General features: G+C 36.1%; 1 protein-coding gene and 1 non-coding gene across 3 annotated transcripts in view; both read right to left on the bottom strand.

The window, feature by feature from the left end:
• LOC124384638 (eukaryotic translation initiation factor 4 gamma 3-like) overlaps positions 1–18,445 on the bottom strand; it is a 1,295,064-nt gene that overhangs the window by 889,727 nt on the left and 386,892 nt on the right. The gene's annotated exons all lie outside the window — the stretch shown is intronic.
• trnav-uac lies at positions 3,277–3,349 on the bottom strand. Its single transcript has one exon. It is a non-coding gene; the product is annotated as a tRNA-Val (tRNA).

The following is an 18,445-nucleotide window of genomic DNA, read 5'->3' on the forward strand; positions in this document are numbered from 1 at the left end:
TTTTATAGGATTTATGAGCTGGAATAAATGTCCAAAACCTCAATTCAACACTGAGTGATTTTTGTAGTTTGGTAGATATTAGATCTTTTGATGTATTATTCTTTTTAAATATCTGTGTTTTAAATACACATTTATAAATATCAAGGCTTTTACTGGGTAATAAATTAAAAACATAAAGTCATAATTTACTGAAATGAAATTGAAAACATCAAAATACAACAAAAATAAATAAAATGACTATCAATATGTTTAAAACTAGAATAAATCTGGTTCAGACAGTTAAATACAGTGCAGTATTACAGCCTTATTTTAAATTAATTTTATAAACACAGTTTGTCATTATAATAATAATAATAATAATAATAATAATAATAATAATATTATTAGTTAAATGCAGTGCAGTATTACAGCCTAAATATTTTAATTTTAATTAACTTTAAATACACATTTATAAATATCAAGGCTTTTACTGTGTAATAGATTAAAAACTAAACCGACACTAAAATTAAATACCAACAAAAGTCATAATTTACTGAAATGAAATTGAAAACATCAAAATACAACAAAAATAAATAAAATGACTATCAATATGTTTAAAACTAGAATAAATCTGGTTCGGACAGTTAAATACAGTGCAGTATTACAGCCTTATTTTAAATTAATTTTATAAACACAGTTTGTCATTATAATAATAATAATAATAATAATATATATTATATTTATAATAATAATAATATATATTATATTTATAATAATAATAATAATATATATTATATTTATAATAATACTTTATTGCAATAGGGTGCTTTAGTACCTAAAGGTCTACATTTAAACATACTTTTATATTCTAAAATTATACATTTTATGATTATTATTATATGAAGATTTACATTTATATGATTTATCCTACAGATTAATCACTATAAAGAAAATAGAAACATACACAAGAATGTTATTAACAACTTGTACACTGTACTGCACGATCCATGTGGAATATAATGTGCATATAATATGAATGTGATAGCGAGGACAAGACACACAGCAGTTTGGGATTCTTTTATTGACTTTATTGATTAATTGATTTGGAGTATGATTGTGTTTCTGATCAAAGTAAGTTCATGTGTATGGAGTAAAAACAACCTGTACATTTCTCACTTCCAGACAGTATTATGAGATGTTCATCTGCTGGAAGTTCATGTTTAATGCTGCATGTTTTATAGGATTTATGAGCTGGAATAAATGTCCAAAAACCTCAATTCAACACTGAGTGATTTTTGTAGTTTGGTAGATATTAGATCTTTTGATGTATTATTCTTTTTTAAATATCTGTGTTTTAAATACACATTTATAAATATCAAGGCTTTTACTGGGTAATAAATTAAAAACATAAAGTCATAATTTACTGAAGTGAAATTGAAAACATCAAAATACAACAAAAAATAAATAAAAATGACTATCAATATGTTTAAAACTAGAATAAATCTGGTTCGGACAGTTAAATACAGTGCAGTATTACAGCCTTATTTTAAATTAATTTTATAAACACAGTTTGTCATTATAATATTAATAATAATAATAATAATAATAATAATAATGATATATTATAATTTATAATAATACTTTATTGCAATAGGGTGCTTTAGTACCTAAAGGTCTACATTTAAACATACTTTTATATTCTAAAATTATACATTTTTATGATTATTATTATATGAAGATTTCCACATTTATATGATTTATCCTACAGATTAATCACTATAAAGAAAATAGAAACATACACAAGAATGTTATTAACAACTTGTACACTGTACTGCACGATCCATGTGGAATATAATGTGCATATAATATTGAATATTGTGAATGTAAACAAACATTCAGCAGTAGTTGAAAAAAATCAGGTCAGTCTCTGAGCATAAGCACTGAATCACTTGGAATTTACTCGCTCAATAATAAAAACTCTTTGCTATAGTTGTGAGGTGACTGATACACAAAGCCATGGAGCAGTTGGACACTGGGGAGACAATCAGATGAATGAAAGTAGAAAATGTGATAAAACCCTAAAGTTTATTGTGAGATTTGAGTCGTGATCGTTCAGATGCACAGTGTAGCAGCAATGACACAAACTTCACTTCACAACAAGAGCAAAAATACATGAATGAAAAATGAATGAACTTAAAATTCAACAAATGGAAAAAAAATCCAATGTTATTTAAACTTTGGAGAAAAAATCTTATATTCTGTTAATCAATTCTCTCATACTGACCACTGGATGTTCTACACGGCACCTCATGGTAAAGACTCTCTGATGACAGGAGACTCCACCATGATGCCGAGGCGATAAGAAGATCAGTAACATCCTGACACTGAGTTACAGTACAGTGGTCAGGGTCATACAGAGGTTTTCAAGACGTGTTCCACTCAGAACAGACCTCACAAGGGTCCATCAAAGAAGTCGAGTCCTCGTGCTGTGCGTCAGGTGCAGAAGCTGCTTCAGAAAACAGACACACGAGTGCTGCAGCATCGCTTTAATCACTTCTTATTTCAAGAAATCTTACCAAGTGTAATTATTTTACTGCACTGGTAGATCATTTGACTTGTTTCTAGTCTGTAGAGTTTCTTCTTAAATCATGCTTTTATTTCTTTATTTCGACGGATATTTTTTGCAGTGGACGCGTCATAATGTGTGCTGTGTGTTTTTATCTCTGACCACCGAGCACCATAGAGTGAATAAAAATGTATTAATATTCTTCATTCATACAATTCATACAAGATGATTCATACAAATCAATACAATTCATTTTAGAATTGTATTAATAGTGTAAAGAGTAAAGTTTGAAGTCATCGAGGATGTAACACGACTTTAAAAAAGAGCTGGAATAAATAGAGTGAGAACAGCAGCCGCTGCACAGACTCCAGATCACACACTCTCATACAGTATTTGAAAAGCACTTGTATTCCTCTCAACCGAGAACAGAAAGCTGAGGGTACATTGGGAACAAGTTTCCCAAAACTGTATAGTTGCAATCTGGAAAACATTTTGCCTGAATCATTATTTCTGCTCATTTATGCTGTGCAGATGATTGTGTGGATCCATAGGGTAGTGGTCGTCACATCTGCTTTACACACAGAAGGTCCTTCCAGTGGAACCATGCAGGTTGCAAACATGAGTGATGTTTATATATTACTCACAAATTGTTACTCAATCCTGGAAATAAATAAACAGTTTTGCATGTTTCTGCATTGTGGTCCAACATTAGAATCAGAGACTCAAGGGGATGGCTCCACTGGGGCTCGAACCCAGGACCTTCTGCATGTAAAGCAGACATGATGACCACTACACTATGGAACCTGCTGCTGAGAAGGTTGATGTTCAATGTGCATAAATAGAAACATATCTCTCAAAATTTAACTGGAATATTATATATTAAATTTAGAAAATTCACTGACTCAAATGTCACAATCATCTCCACTGTTTTGAGCATGTTAAGCTCCAGGTTTTTATGACTGCACCATGTCTCTCAGGTCTTTCTTCACTGAAGCAGGGTCGTTGGCTGAAAACTGATTTTACAGCTTTTTAGAGTCGCTCCTCTTAGACACTCTATGATGATCAATGATGAGGATTAATCTTCCTCATATTAATGATTTAATCATGTACTACAGAATTTGAAAGTAACTTGTAATCCTGTCAACTGGAAACAGGAAGCTGAGGGTACATTGGGAAGAAGTTTCCCAAAACTGGATAGTTGCAATCGGAAAAACATTTTGCCTGAATTGATATTTCTGCTCATTAATGCTGTTTAGTTGACTGTGTGGTTCCATTATGTAGTAGTCATCACATCTGCTTTACATGCAGAAGCTCCTGAGTTCAACCCCCAGTGGAACCATGCAGCTGGCAAACCTGAATGAGGTTTATGTTTTTGTGAACAGTTATGTTATTAAAGCGAAGATATTCCCACAAATTTTTACTCAATTCTGCAAAAAAAAAGCATTTCAAAAGTAGAATCAGCAACTCAAGAGCATGTCACCACTGGGGTTCAAACCCAGAACTTTCTGCATGTAAAGCAGATGTGATGACTGCTACACCATGGAATTTTTACACAAATATCTGTCATTTTTACTTCTTACATTTTCAAATCCGGCTACTTTAGATTTAATCCATTGATTTGGTTAAATGTCAATATTTTTTATTTTCACTGAGCGCCAATTTCAGCCCACTAAACCATTTCCTGTCATTGTGCGTCTTTTTCAATCCACTGGTGTATAATGTCCTGCCTCTCACTCACCACAGATGTAGACTAGTTTACGAAGCTAAGAATCAGCAGGCAGAAAACAAGAAGAAGTAAAGCTGTGCTTTTGTGAAAATAAAGTAAACAGACAGGGGGCGCTCTCTGTGCGAAATGTGCGATTATGTTGAGATTAAATATTTAATTTGATTGACAGCCCTAATATTAATATGATGTGAGGTCCAGTTACCAACGTGACACTAAAACAGGTAGAAGTAGCAACTACTTTTAACTTAAGTACATGTCAGATCCAAAACTTACATACTTTTTTACTCAAGTGAAAGTTATCAGTACTACGTTTACCTGAGTATTTTAAAACATGAGTATCTGTACTTCTACTTAAGTGAAGGACGTGTGTACTTTGCCACCTCTGGTACAGTATGAGGTAATGGTCTGTGATGTCATCACTCTGAGTTAAAATATCTATATCAGTGACGTCTGCTCCGTGGGATATTATTAAGTCTATTAAGGGTCCGTGGTGTTACCTGAGCTGGGCCAGAGCAGAGAGACAAGCGGAGTTGTGGTGCTGGGAGCGTTAGGTTCAACCCAAGAATTTACCTGGGAGGAGTGAGCATCCGTCTGTAATGTTTCCAGCACCTCTTTCCACTCGCAGCTGGGCATGCTTTGCATGTAGATCGCAAATCTGTTTCTCCAAAGCCTCCAGCTCCAACTCCACCGTTTGCAACTCAAAGGAGTCCTCACCTGTGCTCAAAGGCAGACACACAACCGACATAGTGCTTATTATCACGAACAGATTTAAGAAAAAATGTGAGGCAATGAATGTAGTCAACACTAGTGGTAGTCGAGTTAACGAGCTACAGGCACAAGTCAGGAAGACAAAAAACAATTCAGGTTGATTTAAAGAGGAAAAAGAGATTTATTAATAGTAAAGTTTAGTTTGAAAATGCCAACAGAAATACAAACACGGAACTCTCGGCAAAAAGAGACATAAAGAGAGTAACGACTGTGTGAGAGCGTAATGGCTGCATTTCCAGATTTATTGAAGGAAAATATGTCGTTATTTACACAGTGTTCTGCAGTTATCTAATGGTAGGGGATTTGATGTTCTCCTGTATTCCATGCAGTCGGGCATCTCCTCCTCCTGCGCTCCCGTAGTGGAATGTGATGGTGAGACGCCGCTGATTACAAATTTAGAGTGAATTTTTTACAACATTTGAGTTGGATTTTATAAGAAGGTGTTCATGAAACAACTATCACTCAGTACAAACCCAAATAACCTGCAGGATTTCATCTTCATGATCACAACACTTCAAACAAAACATCTACAGTACATACAGCATTCAGGGCCATTTTTCGATATTTATATGTTACGGTAATTTTGTATTATTTATATTAGGAGTCTTTAACGACTCTGTGCATATGTTTAAAAAATGACCATGTTACTGTGTGTACAATGATACTAATTGTGTTCATGTATTACAAACACTTTATTAGGAGCACCTATATATTCATATTCACTCTGTGTGTGTGTGTGTGTGTGTGTGTGTGTGTGTGTGTGTGTGTGTGTGTGTGTGTGTGTGTGATTATTTGTACAAAGAGTTCCGTCTCATCACTTTCATTATTTTAGATCAAACATGTGCACTACTACTATCAGGTAAAATACAATGTACTTGTAGGAAAAAACACCAAAAACAAAGTGTCCAAAAACTTACGACCACCAGGCTGAAATAGTCCACGCAGAAACAAAACAGAGTAAGAACAGGAGCTTTGAGGGTTGGGATTTGGACTGTAGTTTATGTTAACAGTCTGCTACACTGACTCAGGATGTCAGAATGTGTCTTTGTTTCTCATTTCTCAGGTTTGTGCAGTTTTAGGAAAATAAGGGGAAAAATGTAGAGGTGTCATGAGTATGAACTGGAAGAGATATTCGAGGTGGAAAATAGAGACGCATATGAGGAACAATAGTCACTCCAGAAAACAGATATATGCCATGGCCGGTAAAAAGTGGTGACCATGTACACCAGGCAAAGTGTGTCGGCCGGAAGGAAAAGATAGGAAAATATAATGTAAAATAAAAATAGTAAAATAAGCAAACAGCATGCAGGCAACATGCCTTAACTATACTCAAACAGCATATGCACATATTTTCAAAACACAAGTAGAAACGTAGGTGAAAAAAATCATATAAAAATATATATAAATATAAAAATGAGAAGAGTAATAGGTTAATAGGCACAACACATCGTCAGATAATAAAGAACGTAGGAGAATAGTTGCAAGAATTTGTATAAGAGGTACACTGTCCAAAACACACAGGAAGTAAGCATGAGAGAGCATGAGCTTAAGATGCAGGCAGGATGAGAGTAAGACAGGAAATGTTATATAAAGAAGTATTATGGCATAAGAAATATATTTTAAGAAGATTTTAAGTAAAACTAAGTAAAAGACGAGAGCTATGAAAATTAGGAAAAGCATTTGGAGAAAAGTGCTGGTGTGTTAAAACTAAAGCCCTGGTTTGTAAAACTAGTAAAAAACACGTTTTATACAAAGTCTACACAAAACAAAACAAAGGATGATTTGCAGACATAGGAAAAAAAACCCAGACGAGATTTTTAGAAAAGTGCACGATCAGGGATGTTTTTAAGACAAGGTCTCCATCAAGAGATATTTTTGTACATGTAAATTAGAATCGTATGGAGGTGAACGAGGCCTCCTGGATATGGGTGGAATTTTAACTAAGAATAGGCAGAAACACACCAGAAAACACGTGAGCAAAAGGTGGGATATGCAAAGCCCCATAAAATCAATGATGTACGTAAATTGTGAGGGAGGAGATATTAGACACAATATGTACATTTTACTAGGTGTGAGATATAAAAAATAAGGATTGTTTATATCAAATTCGCTTTTCGCATGTGAAAGCTGGCGGGTGTCATTGCTGTCAGGATGATTCTCTCCGAGAGCTCCATGGGACGGGTCTGAAGTGACTGCAATAAAGCTGATTTTCTCCTTCTCATTCGTGACTGGAAGATGTCTTCATTTGGTTTGTTATGTATTATTTGAAGTTTTGTAACTTATTGGTAAATGATTAGTGAACAGCTAAAACTAATTTGAGTATTGAGCCACAATTGTTATGTCTATTCGGACATGGGGTCTGAGTTACGAGACCCTGACCACTGTACTGTAACTCAGTGTCAGGATGTTACTGATCTTCTTATCGCCTCGGCATCATGGTGGAGTCTCCTGTCATCAGAGAGTCTTTACCATGAGGTGCCGTGTAGAACATCCAGTGGTCAGTATGAGAGAATTGAATAACAGAATATAAGATTTTTTCTCCAAAGTTTAAATAACATTGGATTTTTTTTCCATTTGTTGAATTTTAAGTTCATTCATTTTTTCATTCATGTATTTTTGCTCTTGTTGTGAAGTGAAGTTTGTGTCATTGCTGCTACACTGTGCATCTGAATGATCACGGCTCAAATCTCACAATAAACTTTAGGGTTTTATCACATTTTCTACTTTCATTCATCTGATTGTCTCCCCAGTGTCCAACTGCTCCATGGCTTTGTGTATCAGTCACCTCACAACTATAGCAAAGAGTTTTTATTATTGACCGAGTAAATTCCAAGTGATTCAGTGCTTATGCTCAGAGACTGGACTGACTAAAATAAGGCTGTAATACTGCACTGTATTTAACTGTCCAAACCAGATTTATTCTAGTTTTACACATTTTAATAGTCACTACTTTACCTTCAGAAAACTGACATGCGCTTGTAAGTGCCACTAACTCTGCAGCTTGTGTATAGTAATGATTTAGCTTTAACTATTTCATCAGGTAAACTTACAAACGCATATCCACATAAATACACATCATCAGAAGGTTTTGAACATGAACCATCTACATATAGACAATCCCCCTCTTCCAGGGCCGTGTCTAAAAGATCGGGCCTTCAAGAGGTCTCTTGTTCAATGTGTTTAAGGCAATCATGCGTCGTCAAAACCATCTACCGTATTTTCCAGACTATAAGCTGCTACTTTTTCCCATGCTTTGAACCCCACGGCTTCAACAATGAAGCAGTTAATTTATGGATTTTCCCGGTTTTCCCTTTAGGCCAAAAACCTGAGCCCCATAACATTAGACCAATGAAATTGCCAGATGGGTTAAGGTGAACCAATGAAATTCTTTATATCAAATCATGTGCGCTCCCACTGAATCGGGCTGCACCACATCATAAATATAGATGAGGTTCCTCTGACGTTTGACCTGCCTCTTAATCGGACTGTCAACAGAAAATGCGAATCATTTGTCTCCCCCGCATGGACTCAGTTCAGAAAAACTGACCAAGAAGGTACACACTTTTCAGAAGTGGGATTCAAACCCACACCCCTAGAGGAGACTGCGACCTGAGCAGGCCTTAGACCACCTTAGACCCATGTACTGATCACATGCATAAATTGGAAGTAATAGGATTTTAAAATTGGTTTTACTTTTCTCCACTCTGAAGTGATACTCGTTCTTATTTGTGATCTCAATCTATGTCCACCTCTCTGCTAATCACAGGCAAGCACTACATTCTTACCCTTATTCCCAATGAAATGAAGGAACTCATGTTCTTTCAGTATCAACATCAACTCAACAAGTCTCCCCCGCATGGGCTCAGTTCAGAAAAACTGACCAAAAAGGTACACACTTGTCAAAGGGGATTCGAACCCACACTTCTAGAGGAGACTGCGACCTGAATGCAACGGCTTAGACCACTCGACCATCCTGACAGGCTGCGCTTAATGTTTCTTACCTTGGTGACCATGTCTAGGCCATATGGTGAACACGCAAATGTAGCAGACGTATTTTGTTTGTGGTTTAAATGTTGTTATCTGTCATTAATAATGTTATTGTTATGAGTGTGTAACTGTATTTATAGTACAGTAGCACATACAGTAGCCTTTTAAGTAGTGCTGTGGGTTAGTGTTTGTGTTACTAGTATGTAAATGTAGTTATTTCTTAGCTATAAAAACAAAACATGTTTAAAATGTCCCAGACATGTCTAAAAAGTCACACAAGGCTTTAGAGGACGATGAGTGGACGCCCTGCCTGTGGCGGTAGAGAATGATGAGTGGGCACTGGGGTTCTGCTCTGAAGCTGCTTCCCATCAGAAGAAATGGTTTGATCTGTTTCATAAGGTTTGTGCAGACAAAAATTTATAAGAGAACATGATTAAACACAGGTACCATAACCTCAATTACAATAGATTTGTATTTTTTAAAATTGCCTTTTAATTTTGCCTTTATGAGACCATTTATTAAAATGTTTTATATTATAGTTTTATATTTATAGATCTTCATTTCACTTCACTTCTGCCCTCAGACTCTCACTAGTGTACAGAGATGATTGTGGATTAAACATATTAATGTGTGAATGTTAGATTTTCAATGTTTCTTCTTATTTAGATCTGTAAAAAATACCAAGACTAAAAGGTAAATAAAACCTGTGTTCCACACTCTTTATTGTTCTTTTACCAGGTCGTAAGTGTTCCACCTGCTTTACTCCACTCCTACTGCTGTAGCGCCCCCTACCTCCACCCCCACTATTATACAGCCTGCACTTACATTATCACTGCTCATTCATTATTTTTATATTTTATAGTCATATTGTTTTTTATTGGATAGAAGATTTTGTGTTTTCTTCAAAAGGGAAATCAGATCTTTACTTTTCCAGCACACGTATGATTTTACATGAATGTCAGTCTGTTCTGTCGCCTCTTTTTTACTTTACAAAGTCACAGTTTGCTGGATCCTTCAGCAACAATTCAGCAGCCAAACCTAATGTAAATGTACCAATGCAGATTCATGCAATTGAAAAAGATCTTCATATGTCATCATCATCATCATTATTATGCTTAAGTTAATAATTTACAATATGTGTCTTTACAGCCTGGTAGTTAAAGTCCATCTCCTTCAGCCAGTCCTTCATCTGCATCCAGTCCTTCATCTGCATCCAGTCCTTCATCTGCAGCCACACCTGCTGTTTATTCCAGTTCTGCTCCTCTAATTATTTATTTCCGGTATTTTAAGCCACTCAGAGACTTGATATCATTTTACTGTTTATAAATATTTTTGCTAATATTATATAGTTGTGTTTTACTTTTGTGGATTTACTGCTATTTGTATCTATAGTTTTGTATTTGTATTTGTACCTTTGTGTGTTTGCATTAATAATACTTTATTGTTTGACATTTTTGTAGCATTTTCAGTCATTAAAAATAAAATGTTTTATTGTACATAGAACAGTGACTCGTAAATTATTCTGTGAACCTGCTGAACCCATTATCATCATCATTATTATTATTATAATTATTTATATATATATATATATATATATATATATATGAACTTTATGTGTTTATGATGTAAACAATTATAAACTCAATCTGAACATAGTGGGGGTCATCCTGATTATGTTCCTCATCAAAACCCACTAAGAACATGAACGTGATCTTCAGTCAATTTAGTGAGAATCCATAGTCTGGATTCTTCTGAAAACACACACAAAAGCCCTACATCACCTCTAATCCTTTTCATCTAGTAGCAGCTCTACATTTAGCTGCAACTGCACTAATACTACATTACAAATGATACAAATGTACTATGATTTAAGTGAATCAATGCTTCAGTTCAGTGAGATTACAAGTTGGGTTTAAAGCTGTAGATTTTATAGGAGGGTGGATTTTATTAGAACATACTGTTCTTTCCTGATGAAGCATCAGTGGAATTCATGATGGAGATGCTGAACCAGCTGGACGTTGACACTTTTTATTTAATGGTTTATATATTTATAGTGTTTTAAATGCCTTTATTATACAGTTACAGCAGTAGGAACTGTTATAAGAGCTGGTGCACAAATAGAGGAAACACCCACACATGCAGAATAAAATTAGAAAGAAGAATTACAAACTATTTGTATAAAATCTCTATGAAATAAATGAAAATCATCAGGCTATAATACTGCACTGTATGTCACTGGCTAAAAAAGAGCTATTGTAGTTTTAAAAATATTGATACATTAAAAGCTTTGATATTATAAATATGAATGAATGAAGGTTTAAAAGTGTGATGTTGATTTGTTGCTGGTTTCAGGAAAATATTTATTAAAATGTTCTTCTTTCATGCATGTGTATCACAATCACTTGACAAGTTCCTCTTAAAGTTCTTATAAAATGTTTAATAATCACGATTCAAAACACTCAAACACATTTACATTGTGGATTGTCTTTATTTATTTCCCTAAATAATATATTAATAAAAAAAGAAAAAAAGAAGTATATAAACAAAAAAATATAATAACATGCAATATTAATATCATATTTAAAAAAATTATAATTATTATTATTATAAATATATATTTTTCTTCTTGTTCTTCCTCTTTTTCTTTGTGCCAAAGACCATCTTTGTTTCCTGAAAGAAAAATGCAGAGGAGTTTTAGTCTACACATTATACATGTGTGTGTGTGTGTGTGTGTGTGTGTGTGTGTGTGTGTGTGTGTGTGGATACTCACCGACTTGACTCCTGCTTCTCCTGTTTTTAGGATCATGTTCATTTCATCCACCTGCACACAAACACACACATATACACTTCTATCACACGTGTGTCACGTGCATATAAAGAGTGAATAGAGGAGTGATGTGTGTGATTATGAATAGATGTAAATGAGGAATTTGTGGGTGGGGTTTTGTTTCCACATGACCAAAACTAAATCATCATATTAATATAATATTATTTAACATAATAATACACTCGTTACTACAACCACTTATTACAAATCATTCCTAAATATAATATTAGTGTGTGTGTGTGTGTGTGTGTGTGTGCGTGTGTGTGTTTGCTCACTTTGGCTCGCAGAAGATCAGGATCAGAAATCATGTTCATGATTTCAAAGTTGTTTTTACTCCCAATCAGCATCCATGAAATTTTATTCGCTTCAGCCGGGTGGATTTTCTCTACCAGAGGCAACAGATGATCATCTGCAGAGAGAGAGAGAGAGAGAGAGAGAGAGAGAGAGAGAGAGAGAGAGAGAGAGAGAGAGAGAGAGAGAGAGAGAGAGAGAGAGAGAGAGAGAGAGAGAGAGAGAGAGAGAGAGTGTTACTGAAACTGTGTGTGTGTGTGTGTGTGTGTGTGTGTGTGTGTGTGTGTGTGTGTGTGTGTGTGTGTGTGTAACACTTACGTGCCATCTGGATCTGCATTTCAAAATCTGCAGACTCCAACATGTAAATGGTTAAGCACTTCTGAGGTGCTGCACCCATGGATACATCCTGCACATCTGGAACATGAGATGGAGCTGGACTCTGTTCTACAGCTGGAACATGAGGTGGAGCTGGACTCTGTTCTACAGCTGATAAATGAGGTGGAGCTGGACTCTGTTCCACATCTGGAACAGGAGGTGGAGCTGGACTCTGTTCTACAGCTGGAACTTGAGGTAAAGCTGGTTTCTCATCCACAGTTGTGCGCTCTTCTACAGCAGGAACTGTGTTTACTGCTGGGGCATTTTCTTTATTTGGCTCTACCTTCTGGCTTGGTGTGAAGGGAGTCATATTCTGAGTCTGTAACACAAAGACACACACAGCTGTTAACAGTGAATTTCATTTTATTTTTATCAGATCATCATCACTGCTAGCAGGAGGCTCTTGAACTTCAGCATCAAATCATTTTAATGTGGACAGCATGGGGTGGTAGATGTTTAGGGTACAGTCTTCACCTGCACATTCTTCATCCTCTGCACGTTAGGATGGACAGGGTTATCCTGGTGTTCTGGTCTCAGTAAGGTCTTCTGCTTGTTAATGAAGACCTGGGTGTGGTGGTTCCTCTCAGTCTCGCGCTCCTTACGAGACTTAAAGTGTTGGATGGAGCTGTAACACAACAGAGACACTGCTCTTACACACTGCTGTTAGTCTTTATGCCGACACCAGAAAAATGACCCCCTGACGCTGACTGAAATCCCCTCATATGACCAAACCCACACTTTATATTAATAGCTTACACTTTATGGCCGTTAAGAAGTTTGCCATTGAGTTTCTCCTTTGCCAAATTCGCCGCCTCTGGAGACTCAAATTGACGTATCCATATCCTTTTGTCCCGTCTTGTAACGGACAACCTTCAGGAGAGACACGTCATGTCAACACACAATTCATATCAAACAGATCTAATACAGGACTTTAGTAGAAAACATGCTAATCATGCTATACAGATGTTATTCAGATCCAAACAGTTTAAAGCACAAACCCTGCATGACAGGATCTTCCCAAAGACTGAAAACAGGTCAAAAAGGGCCATGCTGTCAATCTTCTCCAGGTCCAAGTTCTTGATGAACAAGTTCCCGATGCCACTTTTCCTCATGGTGGAATCCCTCTGAGACCACATGACTCTCATAGGGTTCCCCATAAGGAGCTCACAATTATGTTGCCAACGCTCGCTCAGCTGAGGAAACAAAATTCATTACAGGTCATTCATTTCAGTAAAAAGACTGGGGAAAGATGGGTGAGGAGAAAACACTCAAATTTTATTTAAGGCACAAAACCTGACCATATTCATAATAAAGTAGTAAAATAATACAGAAATTACTCCTGGAGTATTAAGTAGACAATAAACTGGTATAGATGCAGAAATAGTGTATTGGGGTTTAATGAGGATTTAATTACCATCGGCTCGCTGGTAAAAGTTGACGTAGGCGTAACTGAGTGAAACGCCGGTGTTCCAGTTCCTGCAGATCCGGATGGAGTGAACGTGGCCCACAGAGCTGAATTTCTCCATCAGCATGTTTTCTGTCACTTCATGGTGCAGATCACCAACATACAGTGCTGAAATACTCAATTCATTTTGATCTAAAAAAACAACAAACAAACAAACAAACTGTCAGTTATAAACAAGAGAAAAAACACCAAACCTACAGTCTTAAACAGAAAAACATCAGTATGAGTGAACTACAATCAGTTTCTACTCTGAAATGTTGAAAGATTTTAAAACATACAGGTTTAAAGGATCTTACATTTCTACATTTCAGTACAAAAATAAAGTTAACAAAAAGCACAAAACAGTGTAAAAAGTATTCAGAATAACTATATATATAGCAAAGCTACTTATCAGGTACCTAATAGTCAGTAGTAGATGAACAGTTATAATGTTTATCAGTCACTGCTGCTGCTTTTATTGCTTCTGTGTGTTTGTTTGATGGTTGTCAAGGAGATACTAGAATTTAATTAGCCTAGCTCAGTGGTTCTCAAAGTGTGGACGCGGCCCTCTAGTGGGGAATAAAGATATGACAGGTGGGGGCAATGAACGGCAGGATTTATTTATTTATTTATTTGTTCTTCATTAATGATTTTCACCATGAATAAAGTTTATACACTTAAAGCACCACAAACAATGTTTTAAAAATCTATTCAATGGATAAATTTGTGACATTGACCACAAAAACAACAAACAAGTAATTCAGCAGACAAAAAAGGTAGATGTAGGAGCTTAAACCAAAAATTCAGCCTTAAAGAAAATATAACTGTTTTATCCTGTTCCTTTTGCCACATCTCATCTCTGAGAATTTTCAGATGTTGCTACACTGAAAACTAAATACAGATCTCAGCTCAATATTGAACATGACTTGAGAGTGACAGTATCAAGTCTACAACCCCGTTTTAAACAGATTTATGAAATGAATTTGCTCTATTTTGCAAAGTGACAAAAAGTCCAAGAGATAACTACACCTTTATTTTCTCTATTTTTGTTTTTGATGTTAGTTGATGTTTATTTAGAATTGGATAGTTCAATAAATTAGACATATTTTCAACTTAAATAGTCATCAATAGTCTGTTAAGGGGTGGGAAGAGGGGAAAAGTAGGGGAAGGAGGGAAAAGAGGAAAAAGAGAAAAACATTTAAAAAAAGAAAGGAAATGGAAAGATGATGGACATTTGTTATGGTTTTTAGCAGATTGATGTATATATTTGATAGCAAACTGCCTTTTTATCTGCTTTCCAGGGAGAATCTCTGATGTGAATGACGCCAGTTCGAATCCCACTTTGACTAATTTTTCCAATAAAGAGGCATAAAATGTATGTATATTTATTTTCTTAATGCACTTATTAAACACTTTTAACAAAAGTTTATTATATGGGACATGTTTTGTATTTCTGTTTATTTATATTCTACTTAATAATAATAATAATAATAATAATAATAATAATAATAATAATAATAATCATGATAATGGGTTCAGCAGGTTCACAGAATAATTCACGAGTCACTGTTATATGAACGATAAAACATTTTATTTTTAACTACTGAAAATGCTACAAAAATGTCATGCAAACACACAAAAATACAAATCCTAAAGATAGTGAGGAGTTAATAATATTGAGAAGAGGCTCACCAGCTGTATGTAACACTTTCTTCAATAGATCAGTTGGAATGGGATCTAACTGACATGTTGTTGATTTAGCTTTGGTAATAACATTATACAGCTCTTCCTGTCCTGTACATGTAAAACAGTGTAGATGTGGAGTTGTAGGTGAGATTGTGTCAGGAGATGCTGTCAGAGGTTGGACCGCCACAATTGTTTTTCTAATGCTATACATTTTTTCAGTGAAGAAATTCATAAAGTCCTCACTACTAAACTGTGATGGAACACATTTTTCAGATCCCTGATTTGTAGTTAGTTTAGCTACTGTACTGAAAAGGAACCTGGGATTGTTTTGTTGTTTTCTATGAGTTTGCTCAGGTGTTCAGCTCTAGCAGCTTTTAGCGTCTGTCTGTAGCTTTGGGTGCAAGTGATCTAATGTTTAAAAAACCAAACTTTAGAACTTTTTGGTGTTTGCTTATCTGGCATTTTTCAGTTTTAACTGCAATAAGATTATTTCTGGATCTTGTGTATTTAATTCTTGGTTTTACTACATGAGGAATAGATACGGTTTCTATAAACTGGCTGTGTGTGAACTTGTAACTATTATATATAACTATAACCTGGGCGGGCCGCGTTGTAGGTGCGCTGGGCCTGGGCAGAGAAACACTCGGAGTTGAGGTGCTGGGAGCGTTAGATTCAACCCGGGAATTTACCTGGGACGAGTGAGCGTCCGCCCGGGATGTTTCCAGCGCCGCTTTCCGCTCTCGCAGCTGGGCATCGAACGAGTTCTCACCTGTGCTCAAAGGCAGACACACAGCCGGCATAGTGCTTATAATAGCAGATAGAGTTAAGATACAGAGATGTGATAAAGTGAGAGGGAATGAATATAGTCAACACTAGTGATAGTCGAGTTAACTAACTACAGGCACAAGTCAGGAAGACAAAAACAATTTATTATTATTAAAAGAGGAAAAAAGGAGAGATAAATAGTTTGTTTAAAAACGCAGAGAGAAATACAAACACGGAACTCGCGGCAAACAAGTCAAACACAAGAAACTACGTCAAAGAGCCGTCATGAGACAAAACACTTGGCCATGCTGTCACCATCATCATCATCAGTTTGGGGGCATCAGGAAAGTCTGCAGAAAAAAAAACGTTACCACAGACTGAAAATACACTGTTTAGATAAAATACATCACCAACAACAAGACACAATTGTCTTCTCTCTCTGTATGTTTCTTACTTCAGTGTAGAAAACTCTTAGTGAGGAACATCTCTTTTACTCCATCACAGGTCTGCACATGCAACAACTGCACTGTAACATCATCACTTCTACATGAGTTCTTCTACAGCTTACCGGTAAGTGTGCCATTACTGCCACCTAGCGGATAATTTACAAATACACTCATCATGACAGGTAGGTTCACACCTGTATTGTATTGTATTGTATTGTATTGTATTGTATTGTATTGTATTGTATGTCAAAGAAACACTGAAACAAATAAAAGACAAAGAAGAATAAGAAAAGGACTGTAAATTGGTTTTCATAGAACATGTAGGAATTTGAAGCAGAAGTCAGAACAAGAAAAACACAGGTAGGGACGGGACAGAACTCACTATTTCTAGTGTGTTAAAACAAATCCAGACCTGGATGGTTGCCCTACCGATCTAACAGCATTTGCAAACTTCTTTTCTTTCTTGCAGTGAAGAATCACTTACACTCTGTTTGCTCTCTAATCAGACTGACGACATAAATGAGGTTGGAATAAACACAGAAGTGAAGTCGAAGTAGATTCTAAATAAAACTCACAAACATGCATGAGGTTGTTCATCATTCATGGTGAGATGTTCAGCTCTGCATAGATCACTTTCTAAATGTGTGAGAGATCAGTGGAAAGATTTTGGGCCCTGGATAAAAAAATGTAAGGAAACAACACGCTGGGAACCGAACCTCAGACCCCACTGTAATGTAGAACACAGACACACTGTATGACATTAAATCAGTTCACATTTATTAACAACATCCCGACTTCCCAAGCCATGGCATAATGACACCAGACTCTTTCTCCAAATAATTATAGAGGATCCTCACATACACAAAGCTTCTGTGTCTAAACTGCAATTTCCCCTACATACACAATATGTTTTCTTCATGTAAACAATGAGTCACGCCTCAAAAAAGGTTAAAAACCACTGCCTTATGGGTAATAAAAGACCAATAATCAGGATCTCAGGTCTACATTCCTTACTATTGAAGTAAACAGGACCAATACAGAACAGTTCATCAGACAGGAAGTCACTTATAGTTACTCAAGTACAGTAACAAAGTACATTTACTCAAACACTTTACATCACACACACACACACACACACACACACACACACACACACACACACACACTCTTGTGACCTTCACCAACGTTTCAGTTGATTAAATCAGAACATTGATACACACATGAGCACACAGTATAAACTGTGCTTTTCAGTGGACTACTGTTACCCCAACACACACACGCACGCACGCACGCACACACACACACACACACACACACACACACACACACACATGCTCAGCTCTGCTTGTGTCTTTCTCCTTTTTCTCCTCGTCACCAGTCACTAAAACAGAGCACACTGATTAGTCCCATCAGCCACAGATCTGCTTCTCACCGCTCGCTTCCTGCCCACCCTCCATTCACCAACCGCCGCAGGCACGCACCCGCTGCTCCATCCAGCAGTAGTGTTCAGGTGTTGTGAGGTGAATCCAGTGTTAACCCTGTCAGAATAACTGCTGAAAGATCATCCACTTTCTTGTGCCAATCC

The sequence above is a fragment of the Silurus meridionalis genome, chromosome 4 (assembly GCF_014805685.1).
Source record: "Silurus meridionalis isolate SWU-2019-XX chromosome 4, ASM1480568v1, whole genome shotgun sequence".
NCBI classification, from domain to species: Eukaryota; Metazoa; Chordata; class Actinopteri; order Siluriformes; family Siluridae; genus Silurus; species Silurus meridionalis.